This window comes from Bubalus bubalis, chromosome 4, assembly GCF_019923935.1.
Source record: "Bubalus bubalis isolate 160015118507 breed Murrah chromosome 4, NDDB_SH_1, whole genome shotgun sequence".
Taxonomy (NCBI): Eukaryota; Metazoa; Chordata; class Mammalia; order Artiodactyla; family Bovidae; genus Bubalus; species Bubalus bubalis.
The window spans coordinates 94,267,162-94,287,944 of NC_059160.1; the positions used below are offsets into that span (position 1 = coordinate 94,267,162).

Consider the following 20,783-nt stretch of genomic DNA (forward strand, 5'->3'; position numbering starts at 1 on the left):
GTCTTTGCCTGTGACCAGTCTTTCTGATGGAACTGACCACCCCCCTTGCATGCTTTTTCTGCATCCCATCTCACTAGCCCCAGTTTAATTTTTCTCCTGCAGCATGTGGCAGCTTTGAGTATCCAAGTTTTAGTTGCTTCTTGAGAATTAAAAAGGGTAATGTGCACTGTTTGAACCAGACACCTGGAGGGCTCTCTCAGCCGCCTTAAAATCTGTGCAGTTCCCAGAACTCGGATCCCCTTTGGACTTGGGGAGCAGAGAGAAACCGAGGTCTGCTCACTGCCTCCCAGGTCCAGGAGCCTCTTCTCTGGCTTGGCTCTCCTCTACGCCTCAGGATTTTCCTGCTCTTCTCTCTGGTGTCAGCTCTGTAGTTTCTTTGAACAACAGGGTCCTTCCAGAAGCCAAGCCCACAACCACAACCATGCCTGCAGGCCCAGCTAACTGATGAATTAGGAGGCAGGGGAGACAAGGATGGGTAGGAAGAGTCTCAGAGGATGTTTGAGGAAGAGTAGGGCCACATAGTCTAATAAACCTAAAGGGACTGTTTTAACTTCCCAGTCCCCATCAGCAATTGCCAGATTCCCTGAGATGTAGGGTCCTGTAGGATCCACTCTGCAACCGTGATGGGAATGGGTCCAGTCCAAAGAACTGCCCCTCTACTCACTCCTTTCTGACCCTGTCTTTGCAGCATCAGAGTTTGGGAGAGGGAAGTATATTTGAACTTGGGGCGGAGAAACCCTAAATCACAGCATGTGGGAGGCTCTGCCAAACAGCTCAATCCTAGGTTCCTGCTCCCGGGGGTGCCTCTGGCTTCCCAGGAAGCTGGGCCTAAGAGAACAGGGCACAAAGCAGCTGCCTGCATTCGGGGGTCCTCGCTCCCCTCCTGGCAGCGGCCAGGGTCTGGAAGAAGCCGAAATGGGGCCAGCCCGACAAAGACCGCGAGAGGCCGACCGGCGGCCCGGCTTCTGCTCTGGGTTCCACGCCGAGTCTGCTGCGGGTGCGGTGTCGCCTTCAGCTGGGTCACGACCCCCAGCTCTCACGGAGGACAATAGGGCGCGGGGCGGGGGCCGGGGGCTGCGTGGCCGGCCAAGCGGGTTCACTGAGCAGTGAACTCCGCTCCACCTCCCGGGGCTCGTCCTTCAGAGCCCAAGCTCACTTTGCTTCCCCCATTCTACCTTCCATTTTTTCGTGGAAAATGGAGCGGGCCTCTCGGTTGCTCTTTGACCGATCAACTCCCCACCACCAAATAAGGAGACTTTATTTCCTTTGGAAAGGAAAGGATAGTTTTCTCTGACTCATAAGAGCAGGAAATGGGACCCTCTCACAAGATTTTTGTGGGGACCGATGGAGAGGAGAGATCTCAGTCAGTAGTAGAAACATTTCCAAACCCCGAAGAATCCCGGGTCATCAAACCAACAGTCTCTTCTGTGTCAGAGGAATTTCAGGCCCAGAATGGGTCCACTCCGCACCTCAGCCCAAATCCTGTGAAGAATTGCCTCCCTCCTCCCCTGGCCTTTGTCTCTGAATGCCAGGTTAGGATTAGGACTCTTACAAAACGGGAGGCACCTTCTCCAGTCCCATGGACAGGGGACAGGGCTGGGTTATCCATGGGGGTGTGGAAATGAGTCACTTGGGAGATGGCCCCCAACCAGTTTGTTCTTGTTCTGAGGTGTCACCCCACTCCCATGACTGCCTGGCTCCTGTTTTGACTCTGTCCCTTTGGGCAGGAATGCAGTGTTTGTAACTTTCTACATGTGGAGTTTTTCCACTCAGCTGGAACAGACCTTGGTAATTAAGGTTACAGAACAGGGCTTGAGTTCCAGCAGGAGGAGAGAAGAGCTGGGGAGAGGAGAAAATGGAGGAGGTATGGACTATTCCCCATGGGCGTTTGTTCCTGCTTTTACCGGCCCTTCTCCACACCCCACCTCATCCCTCTTCTGCCTGACTCCACTCAGAGGGGAGACGGGGAGATTTGAGCTTCCCAGCTGGAAACCTCTCTTCTTGGACTTGGTCTTTCTGATAATTTTGAACCATTTTGGGATGTGACTGCCTCCGTGTCTGTCTCTGCTCAGCATTTTCAAGGAAGCCTAGTGTCCCTGCTGCTTTCTATGTTCCGTATTTCCTCCGGTTGGTTCTTGCTCCTCTGCCCTCTCATCCCCCAATAATCCTCTGGGACAGCCCCCAGCTCCAGTGCTCCTCCTGGAACTCCCCTCCCTTGAGAATGCAGAAGAGGAACCAAAAGGTAGGGGGTGGCAATCTGGGAGGGACATTTGAGGTTCAAAGGTTCCTGGCTGAGCTTCCAGTCCAGGTCACCTCAGGGACCGATCTGACTGCTCCAGAGTGGCCCCTGGGCCAGCAGCAAATAGAACAAGATTTTATAGCCCCAGGGCAGATGTTGGCTTAGCCGTCTCACCCGGATTCCACCAAAGAGGCTCCAATCCCCACCACACCTTTGTTCTCTTTCCTTTTTCCCCTCCTCCCCCTCCTCTTCCTCCGTTTGATCCTGCCTTTCCCCCTCAAATTATTCCTTTAGATCTGGAAGCATCTGTTCCTGCCTGCCCCTCCCCCTCCCCTCTTTCCCTCCTTCCCCCTCCCTCCCTCTCTAGCAAAGAAGCCCCCAAATGGAGGGCCTCTGGCCTCTAGCCTGTTCTGTTACCTCAGAGCCCAGAGACCTTTGAGGCCAAACCTTGAGACCCCTCCCAACCCCCGGTCCCTTTCATTTCATTCTCTCAGCTGGAGAGGGTCCTGGAATTGCACAGTTTGAGTCTTGGCCCCCAGGGACCAGTCTCTTCTCTTACTGGGTCAGTTATCCATTAAATTCAGGCAAAAGCACTGTAGTCGAAGGGTTTGGTGCTGAATTATTTAGATTATTGCCCCAATTCTCTGCTGGGCTTTTTTTGGACTCTGGATTTTGAACATATCTTCATATTCTGACCATAGAGGGGAGATGGCCTTTTCTAATCCTCTCTACCTGGTCATTCTTTATTACCTTCCCGTGCCCCTTCCCTTGATTGCAAAGTCATTTTCTGAGCAATTAGCATTTCCCTCAATACCCCTCAGAATTCTGTAATCTAACAGAGGAGGCCAAGGCATTGTTCATACTATACACACGGAAGGGTCTCTTTTCTCTGTCTTCCAAAAAATAAAAAAGAAGCCAAGAAATGACTGCCTCACATCCTCCTTGCCTCCACTCATATCCAGGAATATGTGGTCTCCAAAGCTTGATGGAGAAGGTGGTAAACTTAATCAAGGTGAACAATAGCTTGTCTTATCCTCTTAGTCAATCCAGTTGGATTTTAGTCTGGATAATGCCAGCCCAAGACTCTTGAACTCTGTCTGCTAGACCTGTCTGTAGCAAGAACACACGTTATATTCCAGAGCACCAGACTGGAATAATCCCAAGGTCCTTGCCCTAGTACCCACAGTTGAAAACCAGTAGAAAAGATTAAATCCTTCTCCGTCCCTTCCTTCCAGCTCTGTCTTGAGATTCAGCCCTGCTTGGGATTCTGCCCCTCTTCTCTCTTTGTAGATCGGTGGTTGGCCAAAAGCCCCAGATTCATGCTCCCGTTGCTCTGCCACTCGGTTACCATGACAATAAGAGGCAACTGAACTCGCCACCCACTCCAGGTGGTTGGATAGACCCAGACCAGCCAGGATGGTCTCTGGGGGAACCTGATCTAAGAAAGACACTGGAGATGAGAGCCTGTATTTTGTTATAGCATCTTTGCTAATTAGTCAGGATGGAAGAGGGAAAACTGGGGAGAGAGTCTCTCTCTGCACTCTATAATTTCATACAGTCCTTTCTCTCTGCATACGTGTTTGCCTAGAGGTACACCGTCAAAACAAGCATGAGGCAAGGACCTCAACACATTCATTTTTTCTGTTTATAAATGCATGGGAGGTGATTTTGCTGAAGGTCTGCATGTGTGTATGTGTGCGTGTGTGCGGAGAGGCTCTGAGTGATAGAGAAGAATAACGTCCCAAGTATAGCACCTGTGAAGTAGGTTTTTTGACTTATCACTGATGTTGCTGGTGACAGAGGTTTTTGCTGTCCTCTCTTCCTCATACAACTGCTTTAAAAGGCCTGCCCCTTGGCCTGAAGGCCATGTGGCCTGAGGACTCACTCTTGATCCTACAACTTGGCTCCAGAGGCCTGGGGTGGTTATATAAGAAGAAGGCAGGAGTCAGAGACATCTGGAAGATCAGATTCCTCACTTAATGCTCTCACTTACATGTCAAAGTTAAATCAAAACCGCAAACATTTATCTAACCCTTCAATCTACACTATTCTGCTCATAGGCAGGGCCTGGGAAACCACCACCACCACCACGACAATAGCAGCAGCAACTGCACGGTAGCTGTCTCCTAGGGTTCTTAATTGCCTTGGGATTAAGTGGATAAATGTATGAAAAGCACTTAGATGAGTGCTTGGCATATAGTAAGGTTTCAGTAAGTGCTGCTGCTGCTAAGTCGCTTCAGTAAGTGCTAGCTGTTATTATTATTAACAATAATAGGCATTTTCTTAAGTGCTTACTATGTACCAGGCGGTATGCTAAATTTATTTCATTTGAATCTTATAATAACACTGCAAGGAAGTTGTGTCCCTATTTTACACAAGGGGAAGCTGAGTGAGGCCCAAGAGGCTGATGATATGCCCCATTGGCAGAACCAGGACTCCAATCAGACTTGCCTGACCCCAGAGTGGGCACTCTGAACCATTTCTCTGCTTCTGATGAACTTGGACACTGCTTTAGGCTGGGACTGAGTTTGGCAGGGAGCACTGATGAGGATGTGGGTACAGCAGCAGCCTGAGGGTGAGCAGAACCTAACCTGGGCTTTGCTACTTGCCTTGGTCTTGCCTTAGGTTCTTGTCCCTAGCAGCTACAGGCTCTGACGGTTGTTCACAAATTTTTGGTCTTAGAACCCCTTTATACTCTTAAATATTATTAGAATCTCCAAGAGCTCTTTTTATATGGGTCATACCTATCAATATTTACCTTACTAGAAACGAAAACTGGAACTTTAAAAAAAAAAGTCTTTTAAAACAATGATAATCTGTTGCATGTTGTCATAACTTCTTAAAAAAATTTTAATTGGATGTCATAACTTTTTTTGAAAAAACTATTTTAAAAAACAATTTAGTGAGAAAAATGTCATTGTTTTACATTGAAGCATATCTTTTAAATGTCTAGCTTAATAGAAAGTGATTGGATCCTCATATCTGTTTCTCCTTTCAATTTGTTATGATACAGTTTATGTTTGAAGTATATGAAGTACATAGCCTCATGCAGATATATATTGGAAAAGAAAGGAGTTCACAGAACTCTTGAAAGGATATCCAGGACCCCCAGGGATCCTTGGGCCGCACTTTAAGAACCACGGATCTAACCAACTGAGACAACCAGCAGAACTCACTTCATAATAACTATATCGAACATCTTTTTTGCTCTTGATTGTTGCTTCTAACTCCAAGACTCCGTCATTTCACTAGTTCAGGCTGTATTCGAATTGCGTTATCTTAGGCAATTACTCATTTTTTTCTAGCCCATATTTTAAATTAGATAGATAAATAGATTGGCATGCATGCATACAAATATTTATATGTTATACATGTTATTGGTGGATATTCATTATTTTATTTTGAATATGTAGAGTAAAATATAGATTTATGGATAAAATAGTTTTTATGTTTAGCATAGCTTGACCTGGGCAGCTTAGCTATTCCTATCAATCTTGTTTTTCCAAAGCGGAAACTGAGCCAAAGAGGGGTGATGTGACTTGCTGAAGATGACATGCTCAGTGTGCAGTGGATAGGAGATCAGAACTCCTGTCCTCTGACTCCAGCACCTGTGCTCACTGTGCAGGAACCTTCCCTCCGAAGACATGGCTGCATAACACATGCATGAAGGTAGCTGGGTGCCATACACTGTTTATGGAAGTATATGTGATGGTTTTAGTTATCTGAACATATTTATGTATGAAAGGGAAAAAAATCTTGTATCCCTGGGTGTGAAGTTGCAGTTTTATTGAGAGGCACAAGGCACCAGCTTGCCAATGGTTTTCCTTCCTTACAAAACTCACTGTGTGTCTGTGGTCTTGGGCTTGATCTAATTTTAGAGACACTTACTCCTTTCAAATCCTCTGTTGGTACATTCTCACAAGGGGTATGCAGATAGCCCGGTTCTTCATATGAACACACCGAACAGGCACACCTGGAGGTAACAATCTGATCCCCTTTCTTTTTTTTTTACCCTGGACATCATGCACAACCTCCTGTATTTTCAAAATAAGTGATCTACAAGGGTATAACCGAAATACGCATAGCTGTGTGAACGGAGGTGTGTATGTGTCTCTGCGGATGCAAATGTGGAACCCTTGGGTGTCCATATACTTGTCTAGGTAAGCACCATGCAAATGTACAAGCAACTGGAGCCTCAGTAATTTCATTAATCTGATAGGGATTTATTCACAAATTCTATATTTTATGACTGCATGAGGTTCATGTTTATGCACAGTCCAATGAGAAGAACCCTAGGTGGGAAGCAGGCTGTTGGAATTCTAGTCAGGGCTTTCTGCTCCCAGTTGCCTTAAACAAATCACTTACCTGGTGAGGGCCTTCCACCTCCTCATCCACATAATGGGGGAATAATGAGAGTTTCAGCTACATCTCCAGATGGAGAGTGCAGTGGGGAAAGAATAGGAGATGTCTGTGAGAATGTGATTCTTTCATACTATGGAAAAATCCAAACAAAATCAAGAGAGAATAATATAATCAAACATTCACATACCCATCACCTCACTTTAACAGGGATCAACCCATGGTCAATCTAATTTCACCTAGTTTGAGCCCAACACTTCCTCATCCACTTTTAAGCAAACCCCAGACATCACATTGTTTCTTATGTGAACAATTCAATAAATATCTCTAAAAGATAAAAATCATTTTTAACAACCTAACTACAATATGATTATCATACTGACCTGAAAAATGTCAGCCATTTTTTTTAGCTTTTAAAGTGTGAGAAAGGTCTAAAAATGCAGAGCAGCTGCCTTCCCTATGCCTCATGCTCAGGGTTGATTAATGTTAATAAGGGAAAATGAGGAAAATGGGAAGGAAAGGATGAAGTTTCCTTTTTTATTTCTTTCTTAAAATCCCAGTTCACCTCCAGAAACTCCCCTCTCCTCATTAGGGCCATTAAAAATGGACTGAGAGGGGACCGTGGAGGTCTAGATTGCTAGAGGCAGCCAGAAGGGGCCCTTGGAAGACTGCAGACTTCATCTTGGAAGAAAATAGTTGTTGAGCCAGAGGGAGTCTGAGCAGAGGGCCTGCCCAACCATTTCCAGCATCAGATTTCACCTTTGGCTTGCCAGGCATTTGAGAGATGTCTGAAGTCTCATTGGAGTTACTGATCTCTAAAGACATGCAGATACATGTAATAGCATCCTTATACAGAAACCCAAAGGAGATATGCGCAGAGGCACAGGCAAATCTACCTGTTCATACACAGGTCATGTACAAACACATGCAAGCATTCAGAGACAGATGTAAATGTACGAGTAGATGTACACCCAGGTGTGTGGGAAAACACAGAGACATAACCCAAACACTCAGACATATGTGAGTATGCAGGGATACAAAAACATGCAAGTCATGGAAAAAAATATACAAAAAGCCAAATACAAAAGCCCAGAGACATGCAAATGCATTTGGGGCCATTTTTACATATGAGCAGTTAATGTAGCCAAGCCCCATTCTAGCTGGCTCCTTCCCTCTCAGCCTATAAATTGACCAAATATTGGCCAAAGCTACACCCTGAGTCACATTCATGCAAATGTGCACCTAAGAGAAATTGTCCCAAGGGCTTCCCATTGCTCCTGCTAGCACAAGTTTTCTCTCTCTCAATCCTCTGTCTCCCAGAAAGACAAAGACTAAGGGTAGTATGGCATGGTATGTATGTGTGTGTATGTGTCCATATGAACATGTGTTTCTTTGTTCTAATGAGTCAGCTTGATGAGAACAGAAGGGCGCTAGCCACATACAGACTGCAAGTCACTGCAGGCTGATGAGAGAACGTTGCTTTGCCTACTCTGTGCTGCAGCTATAGGTTAGACTGATATTTTGGGGGAATTGATTGACCCAAGTGGGTATTTTGGCATCTTATAGACATGACTGAGAGTGCTTTCTTTGAGCCTGAGTGAGGCTGTCAGTTGTCTGGGTTTGATTTTTTTGAGTGAACTTACCAATCAATTCAAAGAATAATGGTGATGGAACTGAGTTGATCAGGTGGTTGACTAGGCCTCACATGGCCACAGAGTGATTCTGAGTCAAAAACGATGGGCAGAATCTGACAGTTTAAAAACAGGATCCATCAATTAAACAGAAAGAAACCAGTGGGGCTGTTTGGCACTCTGTTCACCCAAACCAGTCAACTGATTAAAATGTTCTCATTTCAACCTATTTGTGCAAGATGCACCCACAGCACCTGAGGGTCAGGGAACCCAAAAGGCTTTGCATCGAAAGCTGGATGTACACCAAGATCTAAAAGAGGAAAGGGCTGTGTTCGTGGCTGTACACTTGGAAGAAAAAAGTTCTGATGCAAGGCTGTGTGTGATTGCATGAGTGCTTGTATCTGGACCTGTGTCTACTTATAACTAATAACACTGGCAAGACAGTAAAAGCTGTGTATCATAACTGGTGCTTTCTTTTCATGTGGAATCACAGAATGTTAGGTATTGAAGGAACCTTTAGAGTTCATGTAGAAACTGAGACTTGGAGAGCTTTTGGTTTTTGTTTTTTTGTTTCGTTATTTATTTTTTGGCCATACCCTACAGCAGGTGGGATCTTAGTGCCCTGACCAGGGATCAAACATGCGCCACCTGCATTGGAAGTTCGGAGTCTTAACTAGTGGACCACTAGGGAAGTCCTAAGGTGTGGAGAGTTTTAAATGACTTGTCCAAGGTCACACAGTGAATGAACAGCTGAGACACATCTAGACACCATATTTGTTAAGGCTGTCATAACAAACTACCCACAGAGTAGGTGGCTAAAACAATAGAAATTTATTTTTTTCACATTTCTGGAGGCTAGAAGTCCAAGACCAAAGTGTTGGTATGGTTGAATCCTTTAGAAGCCTCTCTCGTGATCTTTTTCACATGGTCTTGGGGTCCACCTGGTTTTTCTGTGTCCTAATCTCTTCCTTGGACATCAGCCAAGTTGAATTAAGTTCCGCCACTATGTCCTCATTTTGTCTTGATTATCTCTTTAAAGGCCCCATATCTAAATACAGTCACATTCTCCAGTACTGGGGGGTTAAGACTTCAACATAGGAATTTGGGGTGACACAAAGCCTAAAACAGACATCAAGTCCCGAGACCCCATGCTGCTAAGTCGCTTCAGTCATGTCCGACTCTGTGCGACCCAAAAGACAGAAGCCCACAGGCTCCCCAGTCCCTGGGATTCTCGAGGCAAGAACACTGGAGTGGGTTGCCATTTCCTTCTCCAATACATGAAAGTGAAAAGTGAAAGTGAAGTTGCTCAGTCGTATCCGACTCTTAGCGACCTCATGGACTGCAGCCCACCAGGCTCCTCTGTCCATGGGATTTTCCAGGCAAGAGTGCTGGAGTGGGGTGCCATTGCCTTCTCTCTAGACCCCCCCTAGTCCAGTGCTATTGTGCCCACATCAAACTGATAAGTGATCTGGTGAATTTTGTTCCTGAATTGATTTAATTTTGTTTGGTTCCTTAGAGATGGGAAAGTTGGTTGGGGCCAACACAAGATTTAAAAATGTATTCCGGAGCCAAAGCCCAGTGGTAAACTGAGTAAGCATTGTCTGAGGACTCTGGAATTAGACAGACCACCAAACACTGGGAAAAGGAAGTTTCCAACCAGAATCTGTGGACTAGAAGGAACCATGTGAGGTTAACTTGACCGTCTCAGGGGGGTGAGAATTACCTGATATGTTCAGAGAACACAGGTGTCTAACAATGTTCATGACTGGCAAATTCTTCTTATATATCATCAGCATTCTTTGTGCTAAGTTCAACCCTCTTCCCTTGCCTCCAGTCCCCAAAATTGGACAATAAGAGTTTTTCCTTGGGAGCTTGAGGAAGGCTTGATGATATATTAAGGAAAAACTTTCTATTCAAGATAGCCTTTTTTCTTTATCTTATTTTCCCGGAGGTAGGATGTCAGAGGCAAAAAAAAAAAAAAAAAATGTGCACTCATCCCTTTGTTCTTTGCCCCGAGACCTTCAGCCCCTCTCCAGGTCTTGAGCAGCTCTAGAGAGTGGATTGAGGGGAACTGATACATAATGTGGCACAGAAACAAGGGTCTTCCCCTGTTTATTAGAGAATCCCTCTAATTTCACAGGGCTTCCCTGGTGGCTTAGATAGTAAAGAATCCACCTTTAATGCAGGAAACCCAGGTTCAATCCCTGGGTCAGGAAGATCCCCTGGAGAAGGCAATGGCTACCCACTCCAGTATTCTTGCCTGGAGAAGTCCATGGACAGAGGAGCCTGGCAGGCCATAGTCCGTGGGGTCACAAAGAGTCAGATATGACTGAGTGACTAACACTTTCTAATTTCACAGAAATCACAGATGGGCTCCAATGGGATTGTGGAGTGTGGTGTGGGTATGATAAGGCATGTGCCAAAAAAGTGGCCATAACCAAGCAAGAAAGTCCACATTATCATGATGGTTGGTATCTCTGTTCTCTGCCATGGGAATCAAGCTCAAATTCTGGGTTTTGGAGGAAGAACTTACAAAAGTATCTAGCTGAAACGCAAAGACAGCCAGGTGCAGTGTGGTATACTGGGAAGGATGGCTTGAGGATCAGAATGCTTGGGTTCTGGTCTCTGTCTGAGCCTCAGTTTCCCTTCCTTTACAATGAAGTGGTTCGATTAGGTTATCACTCAGATCCTTCCAGCTCTGAAACTAAGCAAAAACTAGAGGATGCTGGGGGGCAGGGAAGGAATACTCTTTGTAGCAAATCAAATGATGGACTATGTGTCTCTGTGAACCAAACCAGGCACAGAAAACTCTCCATCTTCATTCCAGAGTTGGTGGGGGTTGGAGGAGTGGGGGTGTTAGCTGTGGTGTCTCCTCATTTGACAACTCAACCTTCCGCACAGGGCCCCTGCAGACACACCATGGGGAGCTGTCTCCCTTGAGGATTCTGCCCCTGAGGGGAGGGAGGCAAAGACAAGATGGGGCAGGACAATGGGGAGGGTGTCTGGAGGATGCCAGCAGCCAGGTGAAAACAGGGATATCAGCCCACTCTCTGCTTAGCTTCAAAAATCAGAATAAAGAGATCCAATTTTATAGCTTTCATCTGAAGTTAATGGATAATGAGATGCAGGATCAGCCTTATGCAGTGATGCAGTATAAAGCCCCTGGGAAAGCTCTGTTTTCCCCCTCCCCAATTATCCCGCCACTGAAATGCCTTAAGTTCCACCGTTAGAGCACATGGTGTTAAGTGCAGTCCTCTGCACATCACATCCTTTAAAATACAAAAGCACCGCTGGGATACTTTATCAAACAAGGCTAGAACCAGAAAAGTAGTGCTTAGCGGGGATGCTCAGGGAGACGAGGGGCTCTGAAGATTAATCTCTAGATGCTTCTCAGTTTCACGTTGACTGAGCCTTACAAGAAAGCTAGACTCTGCCTGGGGAAGTGGGAACTCAAGAACTCCACTAGAGATGAGGTGCCTCAACTCTGGCTCTATCTCCAGTCTTGGGAAAGGGTTGGACTGTAAGTGGTAAGGCTAGTCATCATGCTGAAAGAAAAAATCACAGACTGCCAATAAAGTAGAACTCAGGGAGATGGAAATTTTGAGTTATGTGCATTTGGATCTACCACTGCAGAAGCCAGTATAGAAGTTCCTCACAGGGCCGCCTCTGCACGTCCAGAGGATGTCAAACTATTAAAAAAAATTTTTTTTTCCTTTACCTGGTTATATTCTTTTTTTTTTTTTTTTTTTAAACCCAGGAGGCATGATTTGGAACTATGAAAACCTAGCAGATGGGGAAACACACAGCCAGGGTTCAAACCTGGCTAAGCGACCTTGGGCAGATGACTTAACCTTTCTGAGACTACATTTCCTCATCCAATTCAGTATAAAGCACCTGACATATAGTAATCCTCTATAAATGGAAGCTATTATAGTTATGAGTATTGAGAGGGCTTCAGGACACTACCCATGAATTGGAACTGAGTCATGGAATGAATAATTACCATATTCGGAACAAATCAGAAGCCCCGACCCTGATAATTCATGCATAATCTTCTCACTGCATGGAATCCAGTCTTTCCCCAACTTAATTTGACCTCTCAAAAATGGGCGATAAAAGAGGAAGAATGCATTCTGGACTCTTCTAAGCAGCCTGGAAACCTTAGGTTTAGGGCAAAGATGGTCTTCCCCAGAGACAGGATGGGTGGCTGTCTTCATGATATGGTTTTAAGAAAAATTGTACACCACCCTCACACAAATCTGTATTATGCCACCTGCCATGGATCTGAAATTCCATCATCATAGCTACTTCTTTCCACCTGGGCAATGGCTCCTGCAGACCCCTACCTAAAAGCACACAATTTCCTGGGAGGATGTACATGTGCACACATTGGTTAAGGTTTCCTAATCTGGCAATCCGGCTTTTACCCCATGGATACTGAGCTGGAACTCAGGATAAGTAAGCTTTGATAGGACTGGGGATATAGAAAGGCTAGAGGCGTACAGTGGAAAGTATGGGCAGCAGAAAGACATGAGGACCAGAAAAAGAAGAAAAGACACCCAAAGAGCTAGGGGACCTGCTAAGAAGGGCCACTATATCACCTAGGGTTTAAAGAGGCAAAAAGTAAATGCAATTCTAACTTTTCCAGTTTGCCTTGATACTGACTTTATCTGAGTCTTGCACCCTCCACCCTGGACTGGCTTCTTTCCAGGAGCAATTGTGTACTTGGGTGGAGGGAGAGGTGGAGGGCTGCCCTCAGCGTTCCGGCTGTCTAAGTAGCAACACCCAGGATCTCGATGACTGGCCAAGCAGCTTTGTCTCTGACCAAGGCTACCATGACAGCCACGTCAGTTCTCCACCCAGGGTTGGGGCTGAGCACTGAGTAACTAGGAGTGTGCTCTGCACATTACTGGGATTCCTGGGGGCCTTTTAGAATCTGTCATCCAAAAACATGTGTCTGGTTTGTGTTTTAATTATAATCTGTGAAAAGATGAAAAAAAAATTGTTAGTCACTCAGTCATATTTGACTCTTTGCAACCCTATGGATTGTAGTCTGTCAGTCTCCTCTGTCCATGGAATTCTCCAGGCAAGAATACTAGAATGGATTGCCATTCCTTTCTCCAGGGGATCTTCCCAACCCAGGGATCGAACCTAGGTCTCCTGCATTGACGACAGATTCTTTACCATCTGAGCCACCAGGGAAGCCCCTGTGGCTTCTATTGCCAAAAAAGCCAATAGACATGTGGGGCCTGGCACCTCCGAGATCTGGTCTAAACAGGTCTGAAGGCCCCTGATGTTGCTATGTTTGCAGGACGGGCCATCCTCCTACACTTGATTCAGATGTTTTGGCATCATGGCAGCACAAGTTCTCTCTTTAACCTGATCTGCCTAGAAACTGTGCAGGCAGTTTCTGCCCCCAAAAAGGGCAATTAGAGAAGTAAGAATTGGATTCCTCCCACATTATCCTAAATATCACTGTGATGTCAGGGAGACAATATTAATACTTACAACTCTTCTCCTCCCAACTTCCCAACTCTCTCCTCCAACTTCCCAAACAGGAATGGAAAACGCTGGGAACAGGAGAGAAGAATTGGGACTGGAGAGACTGTTAAGCAGGTGTAAAACACTGGGGGAGGGGTTCTGTAAACACTCCATCTCAGAGAGGGTGACTTTGTGGATGGGAGGAGGAGAGGGAGCTGAAGGGTGGTAATTAGCTTATTATTGTCTCCCCTGGGTGTTGTGAGAATTCCTTAGGAGACACTTGTAAAAAAGCAGAGGGAAGACAGTAAATACACATCTAATGATATGCTAAATAAATTATTATTGTTATTATTATGACTATTATTATAGCCATTGCAACTTGCTCCTTGCATCCAAGTTTCCACTAGAGATGGGAATTGGTCCCCTTATAGCCAGGCCTCCACTCTGCCAAGATGCCCCCAGACTCTCCCACCCTCAGGAATTACTGGAATAATTGGGCAGAGGAGACCAGGCTTCAGTTAACAGCCAGTTGCCTGGTTTCTGCAGGAGAGCAGATAAGGAGCTTGCAGAAACGTGCAAGGCCTCAGCCTGGTGCCTGTGATCCAGCAGGAAAGCAGGAAAAGGGATTTGCCTAGAAAGGCAGGGCTTGTACCTGGAGAGGAACTTTCTGACTCCCAAGCAAGGGGACTCAGAGAGGACAACAAGCAGACAACTGGGGATGGGTCACAGAAAGAAAGGGTAAATAAATATATCAATTAGGGATGCCCAACCCAGAGATCCTGGTCTTCCCAGCTCCCTATCATCCTGGCGACCGTCCACACTGTGTATGTGCCTTTGCTGGGGACAGAGCAGATTGTTTTTATCAGCTTTTCAAGGGGGTCTGGGACCCAGAAACAGCTAAGAGTCATTCCAGCCCAGGTAAAGGGACCCAACCTCTCCAGGCTCAACAATGTACAGTTGACTGCCTGGGTCTCTTCGTTTCCTGCCTTTTGGCCAAAGACGGTTGTTATTTGAACCCTGCAGGTTCTGAGGTTTATAGCAAACCGTCCCCACCTCCTGGCCTGAGCCTAGAGACACCTGCCCAGAGTCCAGCTTAGGCAAACATATGTAAATGTCAGCCCCTCAACTCTCTCTCTGCATTTCCGTAAAGAAAGTAGCCACAATCCATCGGTGGGCATTAGGTGTTGGAGGGTGGGGGTACAGATTGTCTGCAGAGGAAACTGTCAAAAACTGGGGGACTAGAAATGAGATTCCAGATTTAACTTAGCCCACTCTCCAGACTTCAGTCCGTTATCCAGACCCCAGGCAGATTGCCTCTAAGTGTTCTGAGAGGAAATAGAAACCAAAGCAGGGGCCTCCCTGCTTCAAGCCTTGATGGGATCCTGCAGACCTGAATCCTCACTAGATGGGGATCTCTGAACCTGACTATCTCACCCCATGCCAGTGACTGCCTGCCCCCAACTCCCAGAAGGAATTATTCTACAGGGACCGAAGCAGGGGGATTATGACAATTAAGAAATAACTATATGAAACAACCTAAATGTTACTGCAGCAGAAAATATGAACCTTTTTAAAGTTAAAAAAATTTTTTGGATAACTTTATTTATTTATATTCTTGGCTGTGCTGGGTCTTTGTCGTTGCATAGGCTTTTCTCTGGTTGTAGCAAGTGGGGGCTACTCTCTAGTGGTGATGTGCCGGCTTCTCATTGCTGTGGCTTCTCTTGTTGCAGAGCACAGGCTCTAGGGCGTGGGGGCTTCAGTAGTCGTGGCACTTGGGCTCAGTAATTGGGCTCCCGGGCTCTAGAGCACAGGCTTGATCATTTGTGGTGCATGGGCTTAGTTGCTCTGTGGCATGTGGAATCTTCCCAGACCAGGGATTGAACCCATGTCTCCCACATTTGCAGGTGGATTCTTGACCACTGAGCCACCTAGGAAGCCCCATCTCAAATTTTTTTAAACATTAATTCTGATCAGTTTGGTAGCATCCACAGAGCAGGCCTGAGGCATCCGGCATTTCCTCAGCCAGGCTAACTGCCTCCAGCTGATTTATGTTTATTTCATTTGTATATTTCTTAATGGATCAGGTGGTGTTTCCTCTTTGGACCTCTCAGGCCCACTAGCAGCTCTAGCCCAGCCCAGGTCTTGACTCTGGTTTAGTTTTAATATATTTGGGATTCTGGAAAATCAGGAGACTGAGGGCAGAGGGCAGAGCCTGACTTGCCCCCTCCCCTATTTCCTGGCTCCAGGTGCCTCGCTCCAGTCCCTAACCTCCCATCTTAGGGCTGGAGCTACTCTCTTGCCCTGGCACTAACCACTGGCCCCAGCAGAGCTCACTGTGGCCAGCGACCATGTGATCCCCCAGCCAGGCTCCAGTCCATGCACCCAGATGCCCTAGCCTGTGGTGGCCAGTGGCTGGGAAAGGTGAGACTCCCTCTGCCAAAAGCCTTTGAATTGGTTGCCATTCAGTTTACTACAAGTACCTATTGGGCAACTCCTCTGTGCCAGGCGTCAGAGAGAGTCCATGCTCTGGAGCTCCAATCTAGTGGGTAGGGGTGTGTGGAAGCTGGTGCTTGGCTTTTAACCCCAGCTGAGGGATCTCCACTCCCTTCCAGCATCCTAAAGATCTTGGAAGCCCTGCTGGCTGCTGAAACTAAGAGCCAGGAAACTCCTTCATGCAAACCATTCAGCAAACATGCCTGCAACTCCCAGGTTTTCAAAAAATAACGAAATGAGGTTGACGGTGTCTTTTTTCCCAGGGGATGGTTGGTGCAGAAGAACTGTGGAGCCTGGGCTCAGTGGCATCTGGAAGGGGCTGCTGGGAGAGCCGTGTGGATGAGTAGAAGTGAGGGACAGAGGTTCAGTTCCATGTTCCCTCCTCATTAAGGTCATATTCTCCCCATAAAGGCTCAAGGCAGGGCTATTAGGGGGCTAAAGAGGCCTCTAAGAATCCCAATTTGGGGACCAACAGATCAGAAGTGGCCCAAAGGAGGAGAATTTGGCCCAAAAGCCCAGGCCTCAGAGAAGGAGGGTGGGGAGGACCTCCCCAAACTCCTATCAGAATAGGCCCAATACTGAAAAATTCACCCCTCCATCCACCAGACTCCTCAGGAGCACAGGAGGCCCAGGCTAAAACAAGCTTTATGGGGTCACATTACCTTGGTTTCCTGGCTGTATTACCGGAGAGCAGCAGGGACAAAAGTGTACCCCACTTCCTGCTCCATCCCTCCTAAATGTCTTCATCTCTAAAGCCTACTCCTTAGAGACCCCAAAATTAGGGTTCAAGAGAAAGGCACCAGGCATATGAGAGGGGCTGAATGGTAGCCAATCTTTGGTTCATCAAAAGCCAAACCTAAGGCCCTTCAAGATCTGTTCCCTGCCTCCATTAGTGGTGATGGTAGGATATCCTACCTCCATCTGGGTGGTAGGACAGTTCACTGCCTCCCCTTCTGTGCCACCTATGCCAGCCCGTCACAAAACTGGTTCCACTTTCAGTGGGTGCCCGCTGTTTACCTCTTTCCTCCCTGACTATCCGTGCTGAGCCCCAATGTCCCTCCTTTTGCCTCCCTTCCCGGAGACTTCCCCTGCTCTGTTTACCCTCCTGTAACTCCATCCCTCCATAAGTAAAGAACTCCGCTAGCTGGTTTCCTAGTTGGCCAGATACAGCTGCTCTGTTGGCCCTCTGAAAACATTTCCTGAACAAGTCTCTCCCAGCCCCTGCGTATAAATATGCCTGAACAGAGATAGACTGACCTAAGCCCAAATACACACACATCATGAGATAATTACACCCTTATATACATACAGATATCTCTATAGAGTTATATTCGCAAGTGTCTATAACTCTTGCGAGATAGCAGCATGTACATATAGGACTATAATTACTTATGTCTATTTTTATAACTATGTAGTTATAAATAGATATGCCTATATATAGTGATAATAATATAGAAATATCTCCAGAGCCATATATGGCTCTAAGTGAGTGCTCTAACTACTCTATATCACAATCAATAAGTATATATCTCCTGATACATAATTCCAACGATATACATTTATCTATATAGCTGCTCAGAGCTGTAAATCTGTCAGGATATCAAATGTCCATAAAGCTGGATGGCTAGAAGAGAGTCGTATATTTTCCTATATATAAATCTGCTCTTACAACTCCTGTATATGCACAAATACAATGGAAATAATTATATTTTCCTCAAGCATAAATCTGTAAACACAACCACAGCACATTTAGGTATGGTTCGAGATAGAGCAATATTTTCTAGACATCAGTCTGTCAATAGAGCCACCATGCCTCCAAACAGAGAGAGTTATAGTGGGAGGTATAAATAAACTCTCCAGCCGCCAAGGGATGTGTAGACCGAGATGTAAACAGGACTCTAAGCCGCCTTTCTTCTTCTTCGTAAGTTTCCTGCTGAGAATACAGTGCAGAGGTGTCTGGGTGGTGCTATTTCCCCCCTAAAGAGGACTGGAGATCGCTGGACTTTGGGAAATCAGGCAGGAGTTGGTGGGAGCAGCCCAGAAGCCCCTTCTAAGTCAGCCGACCGGTGGCTGAGAGCTCGGGCAAGTGGAGAGGCCTGGGGGAGAAAAAATGAAGCAGAGTCTGGCTTGAGTCACTGTCCCCAGTTTTAGGCCCCAAATCCTCGCATCAAGGAAGCCCCCCGACCGACCGGGCATCCAAGCCGAGAGAGCCAGGAGAGCCGCGGAGGCTTGGGAGAAGAGGGCTGCAGGCCGACCCGGGGAGGCTGAGACCCAGCGGGGTCGCCTGCTGGTGCCGGCCCGCGCCGCGCCCCGTCGCCCGGGGCAGCTGCCTCGGCGGGCGGCTGCCTGGAACCCAGACCTGGGCCCTCTCTGCGCGCTCCGCGCTCAGTGCTTCCACCGACCGCAGTTGTTTCCTCTTACTGTTATTTTGCCGGGTTGGTTATGGCAGTGTCCTCCACTCCGCATGGTTCTCAAATACTAGGACGCCCAAGGGTCTCTTTCGGATCTTTGTATGTCTACACTGGTTTTAAAGAAGTGACTCAGTGAAAAGTGTTTCTCCGTCTCTTTTCCGACCAGATGGGTCACCGGCTGTTAAAAAAGAATCCAAACCCCTTAAAAGGTTTGTGACTTAAAATTTTTTTAAGTTTTCACGCTCACTTGTTATGATCATTTTATCTTATTTCTCTTTTTAAAGTTGGCTAATTTGTTTTTGTATTCCTTTTTTGATTTTCTTTCTCTTTTTTTTTGCATACGATTATTTTTAAAGGGGATTTCGTTAGACCCGAAACTGTGGGACGGCTTCCTCCCCCGAGAGAGCGTAGGTCGCATCTCTACCCCTCTGATTTCATCCTCCCCTCAATACATAAATTCATAAGATGACCAGAAAATTGTACCTGCATAGAATGAGGCGGTCGTGGACGTATCCGGGACCCTGCGCTTCTCTTCCTTTATGGAAATCCTCTCCGCTCCAAGCCCGCGAAGGAAAATTCTGCGTGCCTCAAACCCTCCTTTCTTTCTCTCTCACTGTCCCCCCTCTCTCACTCTCTTTTTTTAAGACCCCAGGAAGGCAACTTCCCTGGTCTTGCCTCGAGCTCTCCCTTCTCTCCGACAAGGCCATAAATGTTTTTCAGCGTCGATCTCTGCCCGCGGCTGGTCCTCCCGGACAACTCCAACTCGGGCACCTCGGCAGCTCACTCGCTGGGCCTGGACCCTGGCTGTGATCATCCCCTCTTCCCTTTCTGCTCCTGTAGGCCCTGACCCTATATGCTTTAATTCCTCTTTAAAACAGGGTTTCCAAAGAATCCCCAGAGCTACTAACCCTCCTCTTACGTGGGGTTCCTCCCCGATCAGACAAAGCAAAAGCCGAGAAAGAGAAACAAGAGAGAGCGGCCTGCAGGCTCGCCTTCTCCTCCTCTGGAGGAGAACCTTATCTGGGGAGGGGGTTCCCAAACCCAGCCCCACAAGGGCATAGAAAGAAGCTCACTTCCTTCCTTCCTTTCTCCCTGGGTTGCTGTGATCATGACTCCTCCTGTCCCCTCCTCAAAATATCTCCTCTTGCATTTTATTGTTATCCTGCTAGGGAGGGACTGTTAACTACTGTTTTATTGTTATTATTTATTGTTATTATGATTGTTGTTAGAGATTTGTTCACCGGGTTTGGGGGTGGGGGGAGCAGCAGCCTGGCCCAGAGGGAGGCCTGCTTGTCACACGTGCACATGTACACACACACACACACACACACACACACCCCTAGCGTGGTGCACACACAGGTATATATCCACAAATGCCTGTTATAGTCAGGCCCTGGAACAGCAATTCACAGTAGGCTGGCATGCTCTTACCCTAGCGCACAAACAAAACATTGCCCATGCACACCAGCATTCAGTCGCAAACACCACCCCTAGACCAGTTTCAAAACCCACACAGCAAGCTTGCAAGGAAAGGAAAATAGGTAAGAATCCACTTGCAGAGATCACTTCTCTCCCAGAATCTGGAGGGGTGAGTCAGGCCTCTGTCTCTTCACCCCCAGTCTCTCTCTCTTTCTCTTTTTTTCCTCCTTGTTTACAGCTTCAGAGAGCTCAAGGCCCATAAATCTTGAGGGGCCTACAGAGGCAGAGCACATTTGTATGCATCGTTAGGACTCGCTAATACCTAAGCCCATTAACGAGCGTGTTTGCTCGTGGTTTCCGGTGTGTATTAACTTATAGTTAAATTCTGGAGGAAAGGGCATTGTGAATTAACATATACCAAATCCATCACGGGGCTTTTGTCATATCAGATTAGTCAGCGACGGGTTTTGGGGAGCGGAATGCCAGAGTCGGGGTGTACCTACCCACCCTCTTAACTTTCTGATGCAACATGAGGGTCTAGGGTAAGAGGATACTCCTGTCCCAGCCCTAGCATTCAGATCCCCCAAGCCTGCGGCTGCACACCTGCGGGACGGTGGATGGCCCAGGGACCGGGGTCTCGGAGATCGGCGCCGGTGAAGGGAGGCGGGCCAGGGGAGGCCCAGCAGGCTGGGCCGGTGGTTGTGCTGGGACCGCTCGGCCCGCGGCTGCTGGGCTGTCTGGTTTCGGCTT

At 47.0% G+C, this 20,783-nt stretch overlaps 1 long non-coding RNA gene across 2 annotated transcripts; it reads right to left on the reverse strand.

The window, feature by feature from the left end:
- Positions 1-15,558: 15,558 nt before the first annotated feature.
- Positions 15,559-20,774, reverse strand: LOC102409978. 2 transcript variants are annotated; one of them, XR_006550616.2, is made up of 4 exons: positions 20,637-20,774; positions 19,098-20,307; positions 18,625-18,792; positions 15,559-18,299 (listed from the first exon to the last, which is right to left on the reverse strand). It is a non-coding gene; the product is annotated as an uncharacterized LOC102409978 (long non-coding RNA). The 2 variants fall into 2 exon arrangements; XR_328024.4 differs by having other exon boundaries at positions 19,098-20,717.
- Between the last annotated feature and the right edge of the window lie 9 nt (positions 20,775-20,783).